This window comes from Ictalurus furcatus, chromosome 25, assembly GCF_023375685.1.
Source record: "Ictalurus furcatus strain D&B chromosome 25, Billie_1.0, whole genome shotgun sequence".
Taxonomy (NCBI): domain Eukaryota; kingdom Metazoa; phylum Chordata; class Actinopteri; order Siluriformes; family Ictaluridae; genus Ictalurus; species Ictalurus furcatus.
Window position 1 is genome coordinate 1,201,381 of NC_071279.1, and position 23,860 is coordinate 1,225,240.

Sequence of the window (23,860 nt, forward strand, 5' to 3'; positions counted from 1 at the left end):
TTGCCTTCAGGTATACCACTAACATAATGATTAGAGGTTACATAATTAACATAAAGGTTAATGATTGGTTAAGCCACAAGAGAGGATTTGCAACAGAAGCCTCATTGTTTCATGTTTACTAGAACATGTTTATGGTTTATTTTTCATACATTTATGAACCGGTCCATGAGTCAGCTGACCACCATGATGTAGTGTTTTACTACAGGTTAAGTTACAGTGCAAATAGGAAATAGTCCCTTAGCAGAAGATTCTTCAGAACTCAAGTCTATTGTCTTGTTTGCTTTTAAGCATATTTAAATTGCTCTTACTTGCTTCAGTGCACTTTAAAATATGTGGGACAAACACAATGTGTTTATTCACATGGGCGTAAAACACGCTCTCGTATTTCTCTGTAAGTGCTCCTGATTGTCACGTGTATATCTTTGCAACTCACTGGATCAAATGTTGCTATAGCTTCACATATTAATATAAAACACTTCAGAGCTGAACACATTTGAATCCTTTGATGTTGCTAATGTTTTATATTAGACGCACACACACACACACACACACACACACACGCGACACAACACAAAGTTGTGATACTCTCCTGTGTAGCAGACGAGGCAGGCGGTTGGGGTTTTTGAATGGGCTCTTTTCTGTATCTGTGTTTTTACATAAACTAATCTTTGCTCAAATATTCAGTCTGCGCCTCAGGTCTTAAGGCATTTAAAAAGTGGCAGTTGTGAAAAGTATACACATGCAGGCAAGTACAGCAGGATCAAAGCCTGCAACACAATGCGCTAGATTTAGAATAAGGCCCTCTCTCGGCTTTGCTCCCATTGTCTTGCTCTTCTTCAGATGAAAGTTCTTTGAATTCCTGCGCAGTGTAAACCTTTCTTTGTTCAGCACGGGTTAACAGAAGATATACACTCTTAAACATTGCAACCCTGCACTGCTCTCTGTCTCTCGCTCGCTCTCTCTCTCTCTCTCTCTCTCTCTCTCGCTCTCCCTCTCCATTGCTATCAGTCTTTTTTCTTCTTTCTTTCATTTTTGTTTTTGTGGCTCAGTTCCATTCAGACAGACATACACAGCAGCATCAAACAGTCTTTAGGGTATCTTGGCTGTTCACTTCTAAGACAATCCGCCTGCAAACATCACTTTTCTTTTGCGTCTTTGCTCACCTTTCCTGTTTAAAGTGGTTGTCAGGCCCTGTCTGTGTTTGTGTTTGGGCGTACCCCAGGTGTGTTTGCTTTAAGATGCAAGGAAACATGTCATACACACACACACACACACACACACACATATTTATTAGAATCAAATTATGTGACACGTGATAACACAAAATATCAGTTATGCGTCACAACTAAGCACTGTGTAGCTATGGCTGCAATCTGTTTATTATCAGTGGAGGAAAACTCCTGAGTAAATGTGAGGTGAAGAGTTTGTAACCACAGTGTGAGGGTATATAGCTCTATTCTCATCAGAAAAAGCCAGAAACTTTATCAATCCAATTCAATTAGGCATTTGTAACACACCATATATTATGTTTTATCAGTTATTATGAACACTGTCTATGAGTATTGTATGTCATGTTTGTACTGACTAAAGCAAGTATAAATCCATGGTGTGCAGTGAACTAAAAACTCACAAGATAACAGATTAAAGGAGATTTTTATTTAATGGGCAATACAGTTTATATATTTTTATTATATGGGTAATACAAAAACTCCAAAATCAGAGCATAGACAGGTTTGTGTGTATGGAGAACTATAGTATGTTGATATATTCAGTTGTATTCAGTACTGTACAGTATATGTAGACAACAATGAGCCATTTTCTCTAATGCACATTTAAATATATCTGATAATATATCTGATTAGGTTATTAACACACATACACACATACACAGGCCTCTGATCTGACGTTACGACTCTTAGTTGTATCACTATCTTTAGGCGTAGGAGTTGTGTGCTGCAACACAGTACAGTTGAGGCGATAAGCTAATGAACCAGCAATCCTAAATAAATCCGACACAGTTTCAGCAGTGTGTCCCGGAGTACGACCATAAATTTACTTTAGCTTTAATTACACAATTCCATTCAGTTCAGATTAAAGTGAAATGGGACAATATAACACAATATTAGTATATTCTTTTACAACTGCCCAGTTCATGTAAACTTGATCATAACTTACAAAATAAACTTGCATTTTATATTCATTTCATATTCGTTTTCATCTTCCAATTGACCGAAAATTGTTACTAACAAAAACTATATGATCACTTTTCATATAGATCTGCAGTGCTCATCACTATGCAGTACCGGTCCATCTGTTTGACTCTTTTGTCATTTTTGCATTTAGCTTCCAGGGACTTTTGCTAATTTTTGTATACTCTGCTTTGTCCACACCTAGCCAGAGAGACAAATAGACTATTTAGCTGAACATAACAGTATTTCCTATTTAAATAAATAGAGTTGAAACATTATTAACCAGGTCACATGTTACCAAACCTGCTTGTGCACAGATATTATCTATTTCAAATACCCGCTTCTGTTTCTGTCCGACTAGCTAGCATTCTCTTGCCTTTTTATCTTCAACTGTGTGTGTGTGTGTGTGTGTGTGTGTGTGTGTGTGTGTGTGTGTGTGTGTGTGTGTACTTTTTATTTTATTTATTTATTTGACATTCTATTCAAACATTACTATTTTTACACATTGTCCATGGGTAGTTTCTGTGCATGATCTCCCTGCGTCTGTTTGTGTTTCCTTCAGGTTCTCTGATTTTTTGCCACTGTCCCAAAAACATGCCGGTTGGTGGATTGGCTACTCTTTATTGCCTAGATGTGAATCTGTGTGTGCATTGTGGCCTGCTATACACTGGACTTCCAGGTGGGGTGAATGTTCCTGGGATAGGCTCCAGATCTGCCACAACCCTGACCAGAATAAAATGGTTACTGAAGATGAATGAATGAATAATTTTGTCTTCTTTGTTCAAATTAATATAGAATATGTGGCTTAGTGTCACATGTACTGCAGTGCTTCAAAATTACCTATTGATTTTCTAAAACTGGTACATAAAGTGGGATGTAACAGCATTTATTTATTTATTTTCCTTTTAAAAACTGGCTTATTTCAAGCAGTTATCACATAATACAGCAATCTCTTTTAATTTAAAATCTTATTTTATTCTACTGTTTAAAAAACAAAAGAATCTGCTTTATGTTTTTCTAATCAGCAAATTAGTGAAATATTGATTCACTGTGTGAATCACCCTTATCTGGCATTTACAAAGAGTTTGTTTCATCTCTTTATTTCGTGTTGCTTTGTTGTAAATGGATTTACAAGGAGGTACGAATGAAAGATGGCAGTCGCTCCTCTCCGCTCATCATCTGTGTGAGCTTTACAAGTTTGCAGTAGCGCCTTAGGGTTATCTTCTTTGACGGTGTGTTTTAGGGTGTAAACACTGAAAAGCTTAACACGTGACAGCCGCGGAATGAATATTACACTAGTATGTTATGTCCAAACGTCTTCCCATCATAGATTTCTGGAGCAGTTTTCCATTTGGCCTAGATTCACAAGCGTTACTCATATACACTATAATTCGTTAATTAATTATTTTAAAGTAGATAATAGAGCAGTTCATGTTTATCTTAATCTTTCCCTTACACAAGAGAAATACATAATAATCACTTGCTTTGTCAATTATATAAAATTATACTTGATTGCTCTAATTTGAAATTGGAGACCAAACAAAATGAACCAAGTAGGGAAATAATCTACACTCCTGGAACTCTTAAATAAAAGAACAATCCTTGTTTTTTTAATAATTAAGAGCTCTGAACATTCAATAATGGTTATACAATTAACCTTTTCTTTTAGTGAATCATTCTATTGTAAGGTTCTACATAGAGAAGAAGAAGCTTTTCATTCTTCATTCATCTTCAGTAACGGCTGTATCTTAATCAGGGTTGCCATGAATTCAGAACCTATCCCAGAAAACATTCATTTACACACTCATTCACACCTAATAGCTATTTAGAGTAACCAATCCATCCAATCCATCTACTGGCATGTTTTTGGGAGGTAAGGGGAAACTGGAGAACCTGAAGGAATCCCACATGGACGCAAGGAGAATAAATGAAACTCTATGCAGACAGTAACCTGAGCTCAGAGTCTAACCAGGGACCCTGGAGCTGTGAGGAGGCAAACACAACCTGCTGAGCCAACCCTTAAAGGTTATAAACTTATTCCAAAAGAAAAAAAACCAAACATATTTTTATGCCAAAATAGATAAATGTTGCATTGGATACTTGATATCCTTGGAATGTAGACTCTAAATGTGATTAGAAAATAAATGAATAGAAGATAATCTATTATATTGGCTTTACACCACAGCACTGTTGAACTCTCAATTCTGATTGCTTGACTGATTAATTGTCTACGACAGCAATATGCCTGGACAATAGTTCTGACAAATCACAGGTTTTATATCGTGCTTGTTCCAACACATTATCATTTCTAATGTTTCTATAGTAATTTATTCAAGGACTTGTATGGCAGTGTCACTGAGGCATAACAGTCAGAGAATTGTCAGAGAATGAATATTTATATCTGGTATAAATGATAACAGGAAATAACTTTTTTTTATATTCCACAACATTAAATGTTACTGTAATCAATAATAATAAATAGAAAACAAGTGTTGGTAAAAAAAAAAAAGTTGTGGTACTGTATAAGTGGAGTAAAACATGCTGGTATATACGGTTATAGGAAAGTAATAAATGTTAATAAATAAACGTTATAGGAGCATAATACAGGAGTGCTAACATAAAGCTTTTGCCAATGCTAACACAGTTTTTATTTTATCAAAGAACGAAACATAATACTTTTCATACATTTAATGTTGTGGAACATCTGTGACACAAGTTCCTGTTATCACTTGCATTATATCTTTTTATAGTTATGTTCAGGGGTGGTGATTAGACGGGAGGTCTAATATCTATCAGTAGCTTGATAATGAAACTATTAGCATTGAACAATGCTTTATAACAAAAGGTCTCGTTGGCATAAGAAGATTGATGTGGGGCAAACTACTGCACACACACACACACACACACACACACACACACACACACACACACACACAGAGTTAAAGGAAGATAGACTGTCTGTCATTCCCTAATGGGTTTATGTTGTATTTCCTCTGAATACCAAACACGGTACCAAACAGAAAAGTTGTGACACTTTGTTCAAACCAAGGAGACACTAAACTTACAGTTCTGTCATCTGTATTGTTGTGTACTTTGAACTTTGATCAAAGCACACACTTACAATGTGTGCTTAGTCTATCTACGTTTAGGGCGTTTTCACAATTGGTCCAAATACTCGAGCCTGCACTCAGGACTGATTTGGGGCTTGTTTGGAGGAGAGGCTTATAACCGCAGCCACAATAACCATTATCTTAGTTTCATGAAAGTAGAAACAGGATATAATGTGAGAAGTTGAACCGATCACTTTACTCAGCATGCTGCATAGGCTGCATGCATCTACAGCCTGGGCTAGAACGAAATCAGTCCTAGTCTCTCTTCTCCATAGCATTCGGTGTATTTTTTTTTTTTTACCACAGGTCGTGGTGCTGTTGCACATAAGTCATCAACTTTAAGACATTTCTTAACAGCAAATTATCTGATGTGGATGCCAAGAAGGAGATCTTGAAGACAGGGGGCATATCCCTGCTAGCCAATTTATACCAGCATCCCTGGTTATGTTTAATGTTGTGGAAAACACACTTATGCGTTATTATAATTCCTTATTTAATTCTTCTGGACTATTTTTTACGCACATTAACACACACGAGACACTGGGAAAAATGGCCTTTTTACCAGGACAACAATAATCTGATTACTGACCTTATTCTGAATAAGACAATATTCTGATTAAGGTGTTTACACGAGTCGCTTTTAGAATACTCCTTTCGTGTACCCGTTTTACGTGTTATAGAACATAGATCGTTTAGCGGCACACGTCATTACGTCACCGCGCCACGCCGTCCGACGTCCCTCCAGAATTTCACGTATCGACATACAGGTGGTCTTCATTATGGGACCGTATACAGTTTCGGGCGTTTCATTTTTAATTTTACGAACGCTTCAAGTGCAGTGAATTATCTGTCGTGCTGTACGTGCAAATAGACGACTGCTTGAAGCCGTGAGCTGCGTCCCAAACCGCGTACTTACCGTCTATATAGTAGCCAAAATACGTGTATTTCACCTACTATATAGTGGTAATTATGCGGTTTCAGATGCAACCATGCTCTCTTGTTTGCCGTAAAACGGTTGAGCGCTGCCGTGTGTTTGTGTGTACGTGTCCTGTCGCAAAAATGCGGTGAAAACTCTCACACGACGTTAATAGTGTGATTAAGGTGTGTACACGTCTGTAACGCACGTCGATAACGCGACTAAAACAGGAATCCTCCACACGTCTTAATTCCGTTTGTGTTTACTTCGAGTGTGACTTTAATCGGATTAAGGTCATCGATAATCTCTGTTCACATGCTAGTTTCTTAATCAGAGTATCGTCTTAATCGGGTTAATATCGGAATATCGTTGTCCATATAAACGTACTGACTGTTGCACTGTTAGATCGTCTGTATTACTATGCGTTGCACTGTGGTTCTAGAGAAACGCCATTTCATTCCATTATAAATGTCGTTTATGGAAGGGATGACAATAAACTTAACTTAATAATCTACTTAACGTGCCAACTTGACTTGAACACACACAAATCCAGTACTATACCCAGAGCAGTGCTCATGCCACAGCTGTGTTATCAGCCTGCTGGCCAATAGGAGCCTCTGCTTCAGGTTTTTCCACTGATTCACCTCCGGCAAGTGAAACTTGCTCTCATTAATAAAGTTAAGCAGATGTAAATGTAACCATTAAGGATAAAGATAAACACACATATACACACATATATCTGCTCATAAACCTAAGCACATATCAAAATTTCAGAGTCAGGGTGATAAGACTTCAGGTGTTGTATTGATTTTGACTTGTGAATGCAATTTAAGGATTTATTACTGGCGGTAAAGTGATAAAGAGCTGGCCTTCTTGTTCTCGAGGACATTTATAAGTTAATCATTCTATTTTCCTACAGTATCTAAAATGGTGTGTCGTGGAAAGACGTCGATGTGTGAATGAGATGAAAATAATATTTTTTTTTGTAGAGATTGGCCTTTGGTACTCCCTTAACCATGCCCTTTCTTTCCTTATTATATTAGTGGATTGAACTTCTAATAATTAACAGTAATCAATAAACTTCCTAAACTATGTAATCTGTTCCTCTGTTCAATACTAAACACTAAACAACCTGTTCTTTATGCTAAAGGTTTTGGTCTATCAAAATCAATGATAAGGTTAGCATTAGGCTTTATTTGCTTCCTGATAAGCAGAACTTAATTATTAATATGTGTGCAAGATTTATTATTGATTTGACATGTTTAAGAGGTTTGCTGGACTGTGTAGTCATGGTGTAAGGATGTAGACTTCATCCAGTGGCAAAATACCTGAAACAGGACTCAGATGGCTTGTGATTTTGTGGTTAGGCTGGATAGACAGGATATAGACAGACAGAAGCAGCTTGTTTACTGATATCCTCCATGTTGGAGGATATCCTCCATGATATCCTCCATGTTTACAGTTAGTTTACAGTAGCACAGTTCAACAGGCTTATCTGTAAGGGAGGTCAGGATCCATGTGTGTGTGTGTGTGTGTGTGTGTGTGTGTGTGTGTGTGTGTGTGTGTGTGATGATAGAGGTTGAGTCAGTTTCTCAGTATGCGTTCAGGATAAAACTGCCTGAGGGATCAAAAAGTTTAGTGTGTGTGTGTGTGTGTGTGTGTGTGTGTATGTGTGTGTGTGTGTGTGTGTGTGTGTGTTATGCTAAGAGTTTATTGTCACAGAAGCAGCATACACATACACATATATACACACACTCAAGAATTAGAGCATACAGCAGAAATAATCCTACGTTCCTTTTCCCTCCCCTCTCCGACCTGATGAAGGCTTTATAATGAAAATGAGAGACTGCAAATACGGGTGTCAGGTGTATTTCAGCAGGGTTTTTTTTTTTTTTTCTATTGTGGATCGTTGATTACTTTTAAAAAGCAGCTTCATGCATTTCTCTTTTACTCCACTACATTTCTGTGTCCGGTTACACTTCACTGTGAACAGGCTTAAGATTAATCCTGTGATTAACTGTCTTGATAAAGTCTTGTATGAGGACTGTACAACTCAGTAGCACAGTTTTTAGTATTTCGTGATAATCTGCATTACACTGCAAAACACGGCATCTTAGCTAGGGAATATCTGGAATGTTTCCTAAGATTACAGTAAACCAAATATATGATTATGAAAACAATTTCTAGTTTTATTTATTTATATTTTTAACTAATTTCAAGCTTGAAAGAGACTGATTTGAGATGAATGAATGAGATGAAGCTGAGCTGAAACACACCGCTGGATGAGGTTAAGATGCTCTCAGAGTTAACCTATTATACAACAGGCCTATTATACCAATATACAGGTTTTATCCCTTTGCCTCTCTCTCTCTCTCTCTCTCTCTCTCTGTATGTGGTGTTGTTTAAGGTCAGGGTCGGCAGGGTTACTTTAAAAATGTATTCTTTTACAGTTACAAATGACTTCATAAAAATGTCATCAGTAACGTAATCCAAGTTTCACTATGTTTCAATATGAAAGTAATGTTGTCTGATTATGTTTGGATTACTTCAAGGTCACGTATGTAAATAAAGTCAAGAGAAACACAAATGTGATGTAAAATAATTTTATTTAGAGCTTATTTCAGAGCTTAAAAACATGTTCAATGTTTGGATTAGGTTGAATAAAATGGATAAAAACAAGACCGCTGTCTGTGATGCGGTGAACATTACATCACGAAAGAATTTCAGAAAACAATGTGTTCATTTCTACCAAATGAGATTTTACGCATGCACCAGGAAGTTGCTCACGTGAGTCACGTCTAGCATGAGAGAACCAGAGGTATAATCAAGCAGCTGTCTATATGGTGTCAAAAGATTCATTTCTTTGGTTTTAAATGTAAAAAAAATTTGTAATCCTGAAAGTTTTTTTTTTTTTTTTTTTTTTTTTTTTTACAAAATATACCTGTAATCTGATTACTTTATTCCTGTAACGGATTACAGTTACCAGCATTTTGTATCCTGATTACGTAACACCGTTACATGTATTCCGTTACTCCCCAAGCCTGTTTAAGGCAAAGGTCATAGCAGTGATTAAGGATTACACAGCCTGTTTTGGAGGGCAGAAAAGAGAAAGGACTCATAAAAGCAGAGAAAAGAAAACACACACACATATATACGCACAAACTCCTAGCAATATTCCCCTCGCATACATTTCACATGTGATCATAATATGAGTCATTTGTAATCACATGTGAAAAACATTTGGAGCATTTGAACATGCACTGATACTGCACGTACACATGTGAGATCATGACAATGATATGAAAAATCAACATAACATATGAACATTTGTACACAGGCAGAACTCAGGTAGAACTTTGTGTGTGTAGCCCTTTTCTGTAATGGTTCCTACAGCTATATTATTAGAAATTATATAGAAACATTAAGAAATACATAGCTATTGTGTTTGAAAATGACAGATTTTGCAGCAGTAATACAGTAGATACTAACCCTCACAAACCCCCTCCCACCCCACCCACACCTATGGGGTAAGACATCTCGTCTGTACACTGACAAATGTGTGTGTGTAACTGTTCTTTCTGAGGCGCGCTAGCTGACAGTCAGGACAGATGATACTCTATCTCATCAACTCTACAATTAATCTCACACAAAATACACAGAAACACAAGCAGTCAGTATACTCGAGAGGTGATAAAAAAGCTCGAGGGATATCTTTTCCATTGAAAAAAAATCACTGTTAGAAATTTGGCAAGACACAATTAAGAATGAATACCTCAGTTATCATCGATTATTTCAGATTGGATGCTCATTTATCTTCTTCACACTCAACACTGTGCTATTCCTGTGCTATTCCTGTGACTTACATGAAGCATTGCACTAAATAACTTGATAAACATGTTTGAAATGTTTTAGAAGTCAAGAGATGTCAAGAGCTTCAGTTAATGTTCACATCAGAAGGAAGTAAAATTTGTGATCTCTGTGACTTCAATCATGGCATGGTTGTTAGTGCCAGAGAGGCCGGTTTGCGTGTTTCAGAAACTGCTGATCTCCTGGGATTTTCACACACAACAGTCTCTAAAGTTTACACAGAATGGTGCGAAAATGGTCAAACATTAATCAATCAATCAATCTCCACCGGCTTTCGAACGTGATACAACACTGTGTGTTTCAAAACCAGCCCTTTAGTTCACTGCACAAAACCGGTGGAATTCACACAAGCCTGCAGGCGTGTCTGACTCCTCTGACCATAAAAAAATAACAGTCCATTACAATAGATTAATGCAGAGGTTCAGAAACACCTGTGTATGAATGTGGTGCTGTGTGTGAGATTCCAGTAGCGGTGTGTACGTTCGTGTCAACCCGATTTCACACAAATTCCATAAGAAGTTAAATAACAAGCAGGTCTGTTTGGTCGAATTTCATACCAATGAAGAAATAAAAAAGAACCTGACTGCCAGCTCCACCCCAAGATTAACTTTAAACAATTGAAACTTTCCATACGAGCTGAGTCTCGTACATTCTTAGGAATATGTCATTGTGCCATTGTGTTATCGGAATCTGTTAGGACCAGACAGTAAGAGATTGTAGCAGGTTTTTGTTTTTAAATCAATAAGTGAAGATTAGGTAGTGGAAGGAAGTGAAGGTCTTAGTCATGGTTATGTAATATAATTGTTAGGTTTGCAGTGGCCACGTCTGTTCCCTTCTAGTTTATTCTTCTTATTATTAAATATAAATACATTTAAAGATAACCAAATTGCTAATATGGGGGAACATGAAAAAGAAAAAGAAACTCTAGGTTAGGTTTAGATTTTCCCTTACAAAAATATTGTATATACTTTAGTACTATGAGTGCCTTAAATACATAGAATATTTAAAAGTTTACTACTGTGTATAGCATTTGTACTAATATATTGTATATTAATAAATTAATAATATTGTACTAATGTAATAAGGCAAATTAGTCCTGTAAGTAAACTAACTCATGGTTATAGTTTACTAGTTGGTTTAGCTATAGTTTAAAGATTACTTTAAAGATTCTATTCACTTCAACTACATAACTTGAAAAACAAATGTAAAATGTAGCTAGAAAATTTGAAGTATAACATGCTCACGGGCAAAAATGAAAATAAGTGTAGACTTCTTGTAGAGCTGAGTATTTATTTCTACTAGTACATTTTGAAAATTAAACATATAGGATACTTGGTAGCTACAGTTTTTCTCTTCAAGTGGCAAGACAACATTAATAACGACATAGCCACAAACAAAATTAATTCAAGAGGCTACCACATTTGACTTATGCTATAGCTAACTCTATAGTGACTTTTTAGAGTAACACCATAGTATCAGATATGAGTCTACTAACTATGTACACCAATTTTCACACGAGAACAGAAAGATATATTCTATACTAAAAGCCAGTGCCCCAGCACAGAGGAACAGCGTAACAACAATGAACTCAGATATAACACACATATCTCACTGCTTATTTTTTTTACATTATTTGTAAAGAAATTTAGCTCGTCTATCTTTGAGATGCACGCATTAAAAAGACAAAAAAAAGAGCAAAGCTTTATTGAAGTCAGACATTTTATAAGAACTTGGTGCAATTAGGCTGTTTTTTGGTTGGTGATAATTACATTCCTCAGACACATTAACAGCCTAGCTAGTTACATAACTAGCTAGATAACAGTGCAGATTAAACTAGCTAATCACATCCTTTAAATCAGGGGAAGGATTGAAAACTATGGACTAAAATATGGCCGTATTTAGTTTTGATAATTAATAGGTAAAGTACTCATTTGAACTCATTTAAAGGATATGGCTAGGTTATGATTTAGATTTTGGTCATGGTTGGGATAGAGTTAGACTTAGGTTTTGATCACAGTTTAATTAGAGCTAGATTTAGGTGTTGATTATGTTGGTCATTTAGGTCTGAGTTAGGTTTAGGTTTTGATTATGGTTGGGATAGAGTTACACTCTAAAAACAAATGTTTAGGCTCAACAAAAACAATTAACGCAACAGTTTGCATCAATCATTTGAGTTATGACAACTTCTAATGAAATTAATTTCAACCAACGAACTCCACTGAGTTAGAGAAATGACCTTTTCCTCTACAATCAAATGCATTTTCAATTAACACGTAATTAATAATTTGTATAATAAACACAAGTTTTTATGTTGATTACTCATAAACGTTGTTCCAACTATTTTTTTCCCACATTAAGTGTTATGTACTTAATTACCATAATCATGAACACAATTATGAAGTTTTTAAGTTGACAATCATTTTTAAAAATGAAGTTGCTCCAATGAGATTTTCTCCAGTAGAATACAGCCTTTTAAACCAGGAAAATGTACTAACTTTAAGTTGTATAGCAAGAGTAACTAAAATCCAGTGTGATTTACAATACAAATATCATACCTAACATCTCTGCGGGTTTTATAGACATAAAAGCACTGAATGAAATGAGCGATATAGACAAAAAAGAAACACTCTGCGTCTACTACTTTTATCTCTCATAGAACTATCCACAGTCCAAAGGCTGCTAATTCTGCTCAAAGAGCAAACTGACTACAATGGAGCTAGAAGGCTATATGTGTGAATGACGAAAGATTTTTAAAAATGTATCAATACATGAAATTAGTTTCTCTAGATGAGCAGATCTGTCAAATGTCAAATGGTCATTCTTATCCACTCCTATCCACTCCTACTAAAGGATAGATATTCAAATAACACTGCTAACTATGACTAGCATTAGCTATGTGTAGTAGTACAATATAATCCATAGCTGGTGTAGCCTAACCGATACACGAGCCCACTATTGGTCATATCCCAACTGAGAATATACCCAAATTCATTGCTTTAGCAGAATTAATTTGTAAATGAAATGATACTCACCTTGAAATGTCCTTTGCATAGCATTTGTTCAGTCTACAGGTTCTCTAACACAGTCTTAACTGTCTGAATTTGTCCAGGCATGTTAAATGGGTAGGGGAGGGGACTTGAAATTAGTGATTTGAAGATTCATTAAGTTACTACAACTTAAATTTTGTTTTAAACCAATTAATGCAGAAATTTCAGTTAAAATTACATACGATATTAAGTTGATGTAATGATCAACATTATTATGTCAACACAACTCATCGAAATAATGTGTACAACTTAAAATATTTAATTAAATAAATAAATTAGAATTTTTATCTTGCAACCACACATTTAATTACGTCGTGGTAATAGGTCCCCTGAATGACTTTTTAGAGTGTAGGCTTATATTAGGCTTGTATTATAATTCTGTTTTAATATGTGATGAAATAACTACTATTTGAAATGACAGCTATTATCTTTCAAACATACATGTATGGCTACATATTGTCTCTTGACAATACAGCCCTTACTGCTGTGATTATGGGATGTATTAGTTAATGCAAATTCCTGCTATTCTGTTTCCTGTAGGAGAAGGAAAGAGAGATGAAAGCAATTAAACTAAAGGAGGAGATTGATTCCCAATTTACCTAAACTCCTTCTGTTCTCATCCCACTACACGCCTACACCAAGGACTCAGAGTTCCTGATACACACACACATGCTCTGTTGGGTATTTCTTGTTGTCATTTGGTTATTTGGTTGGCAGGGAAGATAAGGAAATGGTCCTTTTTGATAGCATTCACTGATGTGTTCATTTTGCCATATTTCTATACACAGTGACCTTGTTCAGAATATATAGAAGGTCACTACATGAATACTGTGCTATTTCAAATGCGGGATCATTTCATTCACTGTAAAGGATCAATTTTCCACACGTTGTCAAATGTTTATATGAGAAAGAGAGATATATAATGCTTTTGGGGCTGGTATTGTAAGCACAGCTGTAGAATCAGGTTTTTATGGTGTCCATTATCTATCCAGTGGGTTCTGTAGTTTAGCAGGGGCTATTTGCATCCTCCCACTGTTCTTAATAGTGTTCCTATCAGTGCTATCCCCCAGGTCACACACAAACACAGACGTGCTGGAGAACAATGAGTCATTAGACTTTCCATGTGCTGTTATGAGTTCCCAAGCTCGGCACCCCAGGTCTCTTTGATATTTCAAAGACTGTACAGTAAAGAGTGACGTCATTTCCATCCTGTGTGTGAACGTGTGTCTGTGTGTGTTTCGGTGTTTCATATATTTGAGGACAGAACTGTCAGGCTCGAAACCAATTAACCGTCCCTCTGCATGGACAGACCTAATCTGGACATGGTTCATTATTCCAAATATGACCCTTTGGACCTTTTTTTGTGTTGGCATATCTCAGGCACCTATATTACATGGTTTATATTAAATCCGTTACTAGTAAACCCGTTACTCAAAAGTAATGAAATTAAATGTTTCTACATAAAAAATACTTTAAAGTGCAGCAAACAATAATAAACTAAACACTGTCAATATTTGGTGTGACAAGTCTTTGCTAGTTTAAAAAAAAAAAAAGGTCGTCTTAGGTACAATTTGTGCGGTTTTATAGGGAAATTAGCATGCGGAATCTGCCACAGTTCTTTTGGAGACTTTCACTGTGTCATGTAACGGGGTTGGTGACGGATGCAAGTGCACTTAATGCTTTTAATGAAGAGAGGCAAGACAAAAACTTAGGGCAATATCGTAAACAGTTATCAGGCAAGGGTCAAGCGATTGGCAAACGGGCATAAACAGGGCATACGCGAGAATCACAACCTAGAACGAAAACCCGGATCAAAAACCATCGAATGAGAAACACAGCACAGACGGCTCGGTAGAGCACAGGCGGCAAAACACAGAAACAATACTTCATGCCGAATAAAGACACACAGGGGATACATAATGAAATCAAAGGGCAAAACATAAACAGCTGTGAATAATGATGGCACGTGAGGGACACAACCAATCACAAGACAGGGCCAAAGACAAGACATAAACAATAACAAAACACATGTGTACAAAAGTAAACAAAGTTTGACAACCCAGAAGCGTGCACTGTAGTGTTTCGGGCGGTTCGTGCGTGCTGAGTGCCGGAGCTTTCAGTGCGTGTGAACCGCCTGAAGCGCGACACTCCGTGACAGACTGTTTCACTTGCTTCTTTTTTTGTTGTTGTTGTTGCATGGACTTTTATGTGCACATTTCAAGTGCAAAATCCTTCTGTATGTTACAAAAAGTATGTAAAACAGATGATAATGTATGATCGTTACCAGTGGTTATACACAATAAAAGATTATAAACAAGACAAAATAAACACTTACTTGCTCTCTCCAGTTAAATTCCTCTCAGGAAAATTGTCACCGATTCAAAATCACACGACTTTTTGTATTTTTTTTTTTTAAATAATCTTAAATATTTAGTAAAAAAAAAAAACAAAACAAAAAAAACCCAAACATGATGAAATGTATTACAAAAGCATTAAGAAATGCTTGGTTAAACAATAATTATTGAATATTTGTGTTGTGCATGTATTACTTTTATTTCTATTAGAGCTCCGGGTACTCCGGTTTCCTCTCCCAGTCCAGAGACACGCGTTGTAGGCTGACTAGCATATCTAAACTGGCCGTAGTGTGTGAATGGGCGTGTGAACCTGTGTGTGATTGTGCCCTGCACTGGGTTGGCACCCCATCCAGGGTATCTCCCACCTTGTGCCCCGAGTCCCCTGGGATTCGATCCAAACTCCCAGCGACCCTGTGTCGAATAAGCGGTATGGAAGATAGATGGATGGATAGATGAGATTTCTTTTAGAGTTTGGATGAACATCCTTTGGGGAAATTGAACATTTGCTTGCTTAGCAAGTTAGAACAGAAGTCATTTTTATAAAAATGATTCAGCTTATAGAAACTGTTTTGTTGCAGGAAATACATTATAGTTTTACTCATTCTAAATATAAAATGTTAAAAGATTGTTGTTTGAAGCATAGGCTTTTTTTTTTATTCGGAAATTATATGCATGTTTGCACTGCTTTAGGATACACATACACACAAGCAAAAAATGAATTAATGATCAAATTTTTAAATAAATTGAACAGCTTTCAGACACAAAAAGAGATATACTTTACCTTTGACCCATATACAGATATATACAGAGTTAGTTTGAAAAAAATCCCGAGAAATAGGACGTTTTGGACAAAAGTTCTTAACTGGCTGTTCTTTATGCACCATACCTTCAACTGTACTGAATTTCAATGTCAGACATGTCATCTCTCTATAACATCTCTATATGTGTGTGTATATCATTTATTTTTAATTGTGTGCCTTAGAATGAATATCAAGAGAATCTTATGGCATGAGTGCTGATTGTGTACTTTAGTGTTTTCCCAAACTTTCTTTTGAGGTACTTGATTACTAGCTGCTGAAATGAGGTGGCTCTATAGCCCCGATCTTCTACATTTTATGCTTTTGTTTATGTTTTTATTCAACATACAAGTAAGTCAGAATACAATACAGGCTGGGAACAGAGAATGTGAGCATTCAGATTTTGTCCTAAAGTGGCTCTCTAGCAATTCTGGGATTTGAACCCACAACCTTTCAGTCAGTAGAGCTGAAATCTTAAGATATTACTCCTCATAGGCCAAATGTTGACAGAGAGAGAAGTAATGTGAGAGACAGAGAGTTGAGTGGGTTGATGATATATCAGGTTTACATTAGCAGGAAAATTTCCAAGTGATTTACATAGTGTGGGTGGAGATGCAATCTCACCGTGTCATTTGCTGTGAATGTCTAATGCAGTAATCTAGTCCCACAACCCTTTACATTAACAACAAATGACTGATGTAGCTACGGAATACACAGAACGAACAGATACTAGGCTATATATTGTTAGCGCTCCTTATTTCAGGCTAAGTTGTAATGTTTATTTTTTTTAAAGAGTGTAATGTTGAAGCAAAGTGCAATTTCACCAATCTATTTGGATTTTAATGGATTTTACTATCCTGCCATATCTCTGTTTAGTTCTCATGCTTTTGAGAGTTTGCCTTTAATCTAGTGTCTGTAAGTAAATCAGAGCTCTCTCTCTCACGCATGCACACAGACACACACCCTGTGATATTCCATGTTTCTTCAGTTCCCCCTATTGGTCAAAGTTGTTATATACACTTAGACTCTGCATAAAACCGGGTGCACACTGTCCATCCATCCATCCATCTTCTATACCGCTTTATCCTTATCAGGGTCACAGGGAACCTGGAGCCTATCCCAGGGAGCATGGGGCACAAGGCGGGGTACACCCTGGACAGGTGCCAATCCATCGCAGGGCACAATCACATACAAACTCACACACCCATTCATACACTACGGACACTTTAGACACGCCAGTCAGCCTACCATGCATGTGTTTGGACTGGGGGAGGAAACCGGAGTACCCGGAGGAAACCCCCGCAGCACGGGGAGAACATGCAAACTCCGCACACACAGGGCCACGGTGGGAATCGAACGCCGACCCTGGAGGTGTGAGGCGAACGCGCTAACCACTAAGCCACTGTCAGACTGTATGAACACGATCCCCGTTGTAATCCGTGTCACACTGTAGGATCTCAGCTGTCGTTAATGTCAGACTGTACAACAGTGAAGACGTGAAAAACGGATGCACGCAAGAAGATTCGTACAGAGTCGGAGAAACCACACTACAGGACTGTGCCTCAAATCTTCTGACACTGGCAGAATTTAATCAGAGGAAAAATTCGATTTTACGAACGACTTGGCGCGTATTGTTAGGAAACTCGGTCTGTGTATGTGGCACGATGCACTGAAGGGACGCAAAATGTTTCGGGACAGCGCCACCTTGAGGACAAAAATGATAATGCTATTTTTAAAAATGGTAACAGCTATTGACTCCTTTTGCCTGCTGTCATGAGACTGGTCTTGATAGATTCCGTGGTTCAGGCCGAGAACAATGATACCGATTATGTCATGGTCGAGCAAACTTCCTGTCCACTTTTCGTAAATATTTTGAAAACTTACTTTTTTGAGCTCCTCCTAGACCGTTCGTCCGATTTGCACGAAAATTGGCCTGCTTCATATAGATGCACTCTCGACAAAAAAATTATTCACAGAGTTTTCAAATGGCGCTTCAACGAATTTGAAGAACGTGCAGAATTGAACTTGAGGCTGTATTTCTGCAACGCTTTGAGGGATTGTGCGGAGACTTGGTATGTTACCTGCTGAGTTTTGGCCCCCTACTGGTCAGGTGATAGCAAAAACTGTTTTTTTAGCTTATAACTCTTGACCGCTTTCCTGCATGATACCCATCATGCCCAGATGCTACCTGAGCAGTTTCAAAACAGCACCACATACTGGACAAAATTTCTAAAAAGAATCTATTTTTAGTTATTTTTAAAATATATATATTTTTAATGATTGAAAGTTTACTTTCTCTAAATCCTCATACACTGTTCATCAGACTCTGATGAAAAATATGCCACAAAGCTTCTTTTGCTGCTTATGGTGCTGATAATTGGCTTGATCCCAGTATTGCTGCTTGCAGATATATTTCTTGCTAATTTCATGACCAGTGATTTGCTGTTAAGACCATTTTGCCCAGGAGTGTACGTACTCTGCTGTTATTTTACAGACTGGAATTATGACTTGCTCAATGACATGCCTAAAGCCCAAACCTACATTCTCACCTTTTTTTAGCTGTCAGTTCAAAAACCCCTTTAAACTGAAGCCCCTTAAAAAATAAAACAGCTAAAAAACACTTTAAAACTATGGCTGCCAGGAACATTATCAAAAGTTTTGGAAATGTGTTCTTTAAATCTTTACTCTATCACGAATCACTGTCAGAAAAGAATCAGAAGATATGTTGTTACTATTTTCATGCCAAAACCAACGAACAGCGAATGCTCTGAAAAATTTGGTCTACAGCCCATTACTGCCCCTTATTTTAATATTTCTACTATTAAATATCCTTTTAAATAAAGACTTTCTCCATTGGAAATGTGCCTTGGATTACTTTTTTGTATATATTTTCCCCACCAAACAGCTCCTTGAAACATACTCCATAAAACCTCTGAGCATACTAGATCTGTTTGTTTTGTTTTTTATTTAATTTAAGGAATACTCTGAACTTAGGGTTCAGACACTCATTTTTAGTGAATTAAATTAAGCTCTTAAGACAGAAACAGATCATTGGCAACCGTGAAAGAAACAGAACTTCCCCAGTTCCTAAATTACAGTTTAACACGTGCCACTGCTCAGCGACTGGGTCCTCACATTTCCACCACCCACAACTAATTGTTAGAGCTTTCATGAAGTGGATAAAGTGTGCTAAAGTTGAAAAAACTTTATAGTGTACAGGAATCCCCAGAACTGGAGTCAGGGGGCTTTCAATAAACCACCCACTTAGTGATGTAATATGTGTGGGGTGTTAACGTGGAGGGACTGCAGTAATCATGCTATTCTTCCATGAAAAGTACAGGAAATCGTGAGATGGATATAATTCTCAGGAGACATCACTATCACGATATTCGTTGCGCCACACACAACACAATGTGCTCAAACCACAAAGGCCAAATTGTTTTTGATTCTTCTGATTAGACCGGCATAATTGAAAAAATTTACTTCCCATGAGTCCTCATCAAAGGGAGAGTTTCCTCGCCTTGCGCAGATAACAGCACATGCTGGGTGGGTGGTCTGCACTGAGCAGTGCAATGACGTCTTGGGCGAGTCGCATATGAATTGCGTCTGATTGAACAGTCCTTTTAAAGCAACCAAACTGTATAAAATGTGTTCATTAAAATGTATTTGAGTGGGTAGACTGTAAAGTGCAAAAATTGTCACTGCAATGCTTGGTTTATTCTTTAAAGATGAATATGGACTAAACATGTGAAAGGTTTGTTTTATTACATCACAAAAATACAAACTATTGTGTTCCAATATGCAAGTATAAGCTGTGCAACACCAGGGGGAGAGGATTGGGACGTTTGGGGTTAGGAGTGTTTCTAAAGTGCATATTCATAAAATCTGGGTTTCCTGATGACAGAAAATGTGTACGGTGTAGAGTATTTGTGTTTTTGTTTTTTGAACAGCCATGTTCAACCAATGTATTTTCCAAAATAGTACAAAATATGGCCAATGAAAGTTATAATCTGCTGATTATTCAAACATAGCTATTAAATAAAACTTCATATCCATTTCATTTTCATTTTCATTCATTGTCTGAGAAAAGAACCAGCCATATTTTTCTGCATATAGTTAGGAATAGAAGGCTCATTAGTCTGGCTTCTCTCAAGGTTTCTTCCTCATGTCGTCTCAGGGAGTTTTCCCCTGCCACCACCGCCTCTGGCTTGCTAATTAGGGATAAATCTAAATCCATATCTTGCTTGTGCCAATGTCCATTGTTAAAACCGCTATATAAATTGAAAGATACAGACAGTAACAGTTATAACAGTTAGTTCCGGTCCACTAATTCAACTGGATGAGTGGCATTCCAAGAGTGCTTATACACTGATCAGCCAGAACATTAAAACCACCTGCCAGCAAGCTATGATGCATTTTGTGTTCTGACACGTTTCTATCATAGCCAGCAAGTTGTGCTATAATAGTTCTTCCCTGCTGGCCTAACCCTGACCTAACCATGACCTAACCCTAACCCTATAGATGCAGATGTAACAAGACAGAGGACAGAATGAAGAAGACAAAACAAACACTATAAATTTCCTTCTGGGATTCTATCCATCCATCCATCCATCCATCTATTCACCGCTTATCCTTCAGGGTTGCAGGGAATCTGGAGCCTATCCCAGGGAGCATTGGGCACAAGGTGGGGTACACCCTGGACTGGCTGCCAATCCATTGCAGGGCACAATCACACACCCATTCATACACTACAGACACTTTGGACATGCCTTTCAGCCTACCATGTACATCTTTGGACTGGGGGAGGAAACCTCAGCAGCACAGGGACAACATGCAAACTCCACACCCACAGGAATCCCCAACCCTGGCGGTGTGAGGCGAACCTGCTAACCACTAAGCCACTGTGCGCCCCCTCCCGGGATAAATATGAATCTATCTATCTATCTATCTATCTATCTATCTATCTATCTTTCAGTCAATCAAGGCTGGGGACCCTGACTCATTATAGCGCTTAAAAAATGAATTTTAATTATATACACACACATCACATTACCACACATTAATAAATTAACATTTTTGACAATGTTTTTCTTTGCTTTGAACTTTGCCTTTGCCAGCCCCCCCCCCCAAAAAAAATACGGGTTACGGGTTTCCAAATTTAAAAAAAACATTACATTTTATGTAAATTAGGTCAAGGTCTAAGGATTGTTTTTTTTTTATTGAATTTATTTATTCTAATTCCCAACCCGTAATTATGAAAAATAAAATATTTATTTTTAATATTAATAAAATGTTTATTTTACCCAGGCAGTAAAAATGAACTCCGGTCAATAAAACATTTGGACTGGATGTTTGGGGGAGGAGCGAGAAACCGCGTGACCCGGAAATGCACTTCTTTGGTACAAAAACAATCAGGGACCTGCTTCCAGCTGATCTGTCGAGAATTCCGTGAGTAATACGGTACAATTTCATAAAATGTCCTGGGCGTTATAGTGTGAATGCCAGAGAGATAGAAACAGACCTGTTTGTTCCTCGACATGGCGCTGAGAAATGTCTCCTACCTTGTAGCTTAAAATGCTAGCATGTTAGCTAAGTGTTTTAGCTCGCTAGCGGAATTTTGTGCGACAACTGAACCAGTTGGACCTCGTTATCAGCGGCACTTTTCTGAAATATTATTCGGTATGAGCATGAGTCTCAATCTTCTAACACCGAAAACGTTTCCAGACTGACAGACACACCCAGTATAACCGAGTCACTGGGGTTGTATCTCAAACCGTCACTAGTTCCCTTACTAGACAATCACACTACATTGTGTATAAAACATTGGCGCTTCTTATATACACACACACACACACACACACACACACATATACACACGCATATATATACACACACACACACACACATACATACATACATACATACATACACACATACATACATACATACATACACACACACACACATATACACACGCATATACACACACATACAGACACACACACACACATACACACACATATACATACATACACACACATATACATACATACACACACACACACATGCATATACATACACACACACACACATGCATATACATACATACACACACATATGCATACATACATACATACACACACACACACATGCATATACATACATACACACACACACACACACACATACATACATACATACACACACACACACATATACACACGCATATACACACACACACATACATATACACACACATATACATACATACATACATACATACATACACACACACACACACATGCATATACATACATACACACACATATGCATACATACACACATCCACACATCCACACCCACACACATACACACACATGCATACACACATAGATACACACATACATACACATACATACATACATACATACACACACATGCATACATACACATACACACACTCTGATTTCCATGGTTTAAATAAGGTGGTGTTTAGAAAATGTTAGTCCGGTTCAGGACAAGATTGTCAGTCCAGCTTTAATGTCAGTAATCATGTAAAAATGCTACATTATTACCCCCCCCCAAACAGGACCTGTTTGAATTAAAGTGTTCTTTGTCCTTATATCTTTCAGCTCACGATTTCAGATGCATCTAATGATTCTTTTCGGTAACCAATTAAATAACAGGGGTCAATAAGTGCAGTTTAACATTACCGACATTTATCACAGCATGAGAATATCATCAGGTGTTTGTCAACCAAATGAGACACCCAGATGATCACAGTGCGATGGCATTCTGCACATTTTTACTGGTTCTGCAAATATACACCCTGCCCTCCACTAATATCGGCACTCGTGGTAAATATGAGCAAAAAAAAAGTCTGTGAAAAACTGTCCTTTTTGTTTAACCTTTTGATCTTTTGTTTAAAAAAAAAAAAAAGTCATAAAAATACTCTGCTCTCACGGATCTCAAACAATTACAAACAAAATAATATTTTTTTTCCTCTACTTGATCTGGGGGAAAAATGCCATTAATTAAAACAATTTAATAAAATTTGTTTGAGGGATGTTTCATGAAACCAGAATGTCCAGCTATTAAACAAAAATTGTTTTGTGTCATATCTGTGATTTGTTTATTTGCTAAGAATTTAAAAAAAAAAAAAACTCTAAGTGTGGTGAATCCATCATTTTTGCCAGGGGTTGCAGTGCGCTGTGAAAGCTCTCTCTCTCGCTCTCTCTGTCTCTCTCTCTCATATCAAAACACGTCAGACAAAGGTAACGTTGTATGCCGCGGGTCCCCATCACAGCTCCTGGTGACCCCATACTTTATGTTTTTTGTAATCCAAGTCATCTGAACTGACCTCTCGGCTAATTACTAAACCTTCACGAGCCAGGTCGGCTGAATCACAGCAGGGAAATGAGCACAAGTCTGACGTCCCGCGGGATCAGGACTCGCTTTCTTGTTTTCTTGTATAACCGAACAAGCCTGGAACGTTATTAATTTGTTGGTTAGTGGGTGAATACTTTTAACCCACAGACTGACTGAAGAAATCATGAATTCCCTGTCTTCGTAAGGCCCAA

General features: G+C 37.4%; 1 protein-coding gene across 2 annotated transcripts in view; it reads left to right on the plus strand.

Moving 5' to 3' along the window:
• Positions 1-21,633: 21,633 nt before the first annotated feature.
• The window catches only part of exoc2 (exocyst complex component 2), a 32,839-nt gene continuing 30,612 nt past the window's right edge, over positions 21,634-23,860 (plus strand). Inside the window, exon 1 of one of the 2 annotated variants that reach the window (XM_053614031.1) lies at positions 21,634-21,728. The gene's annotated coding sequence lies outside the window, so the exon portion shown is untranslated. The remainder of the gene's footprint in view (positions 21,729-23,860) is intronic. The other variant, XM_053614030.1, reaches the window with a different exon arrangement.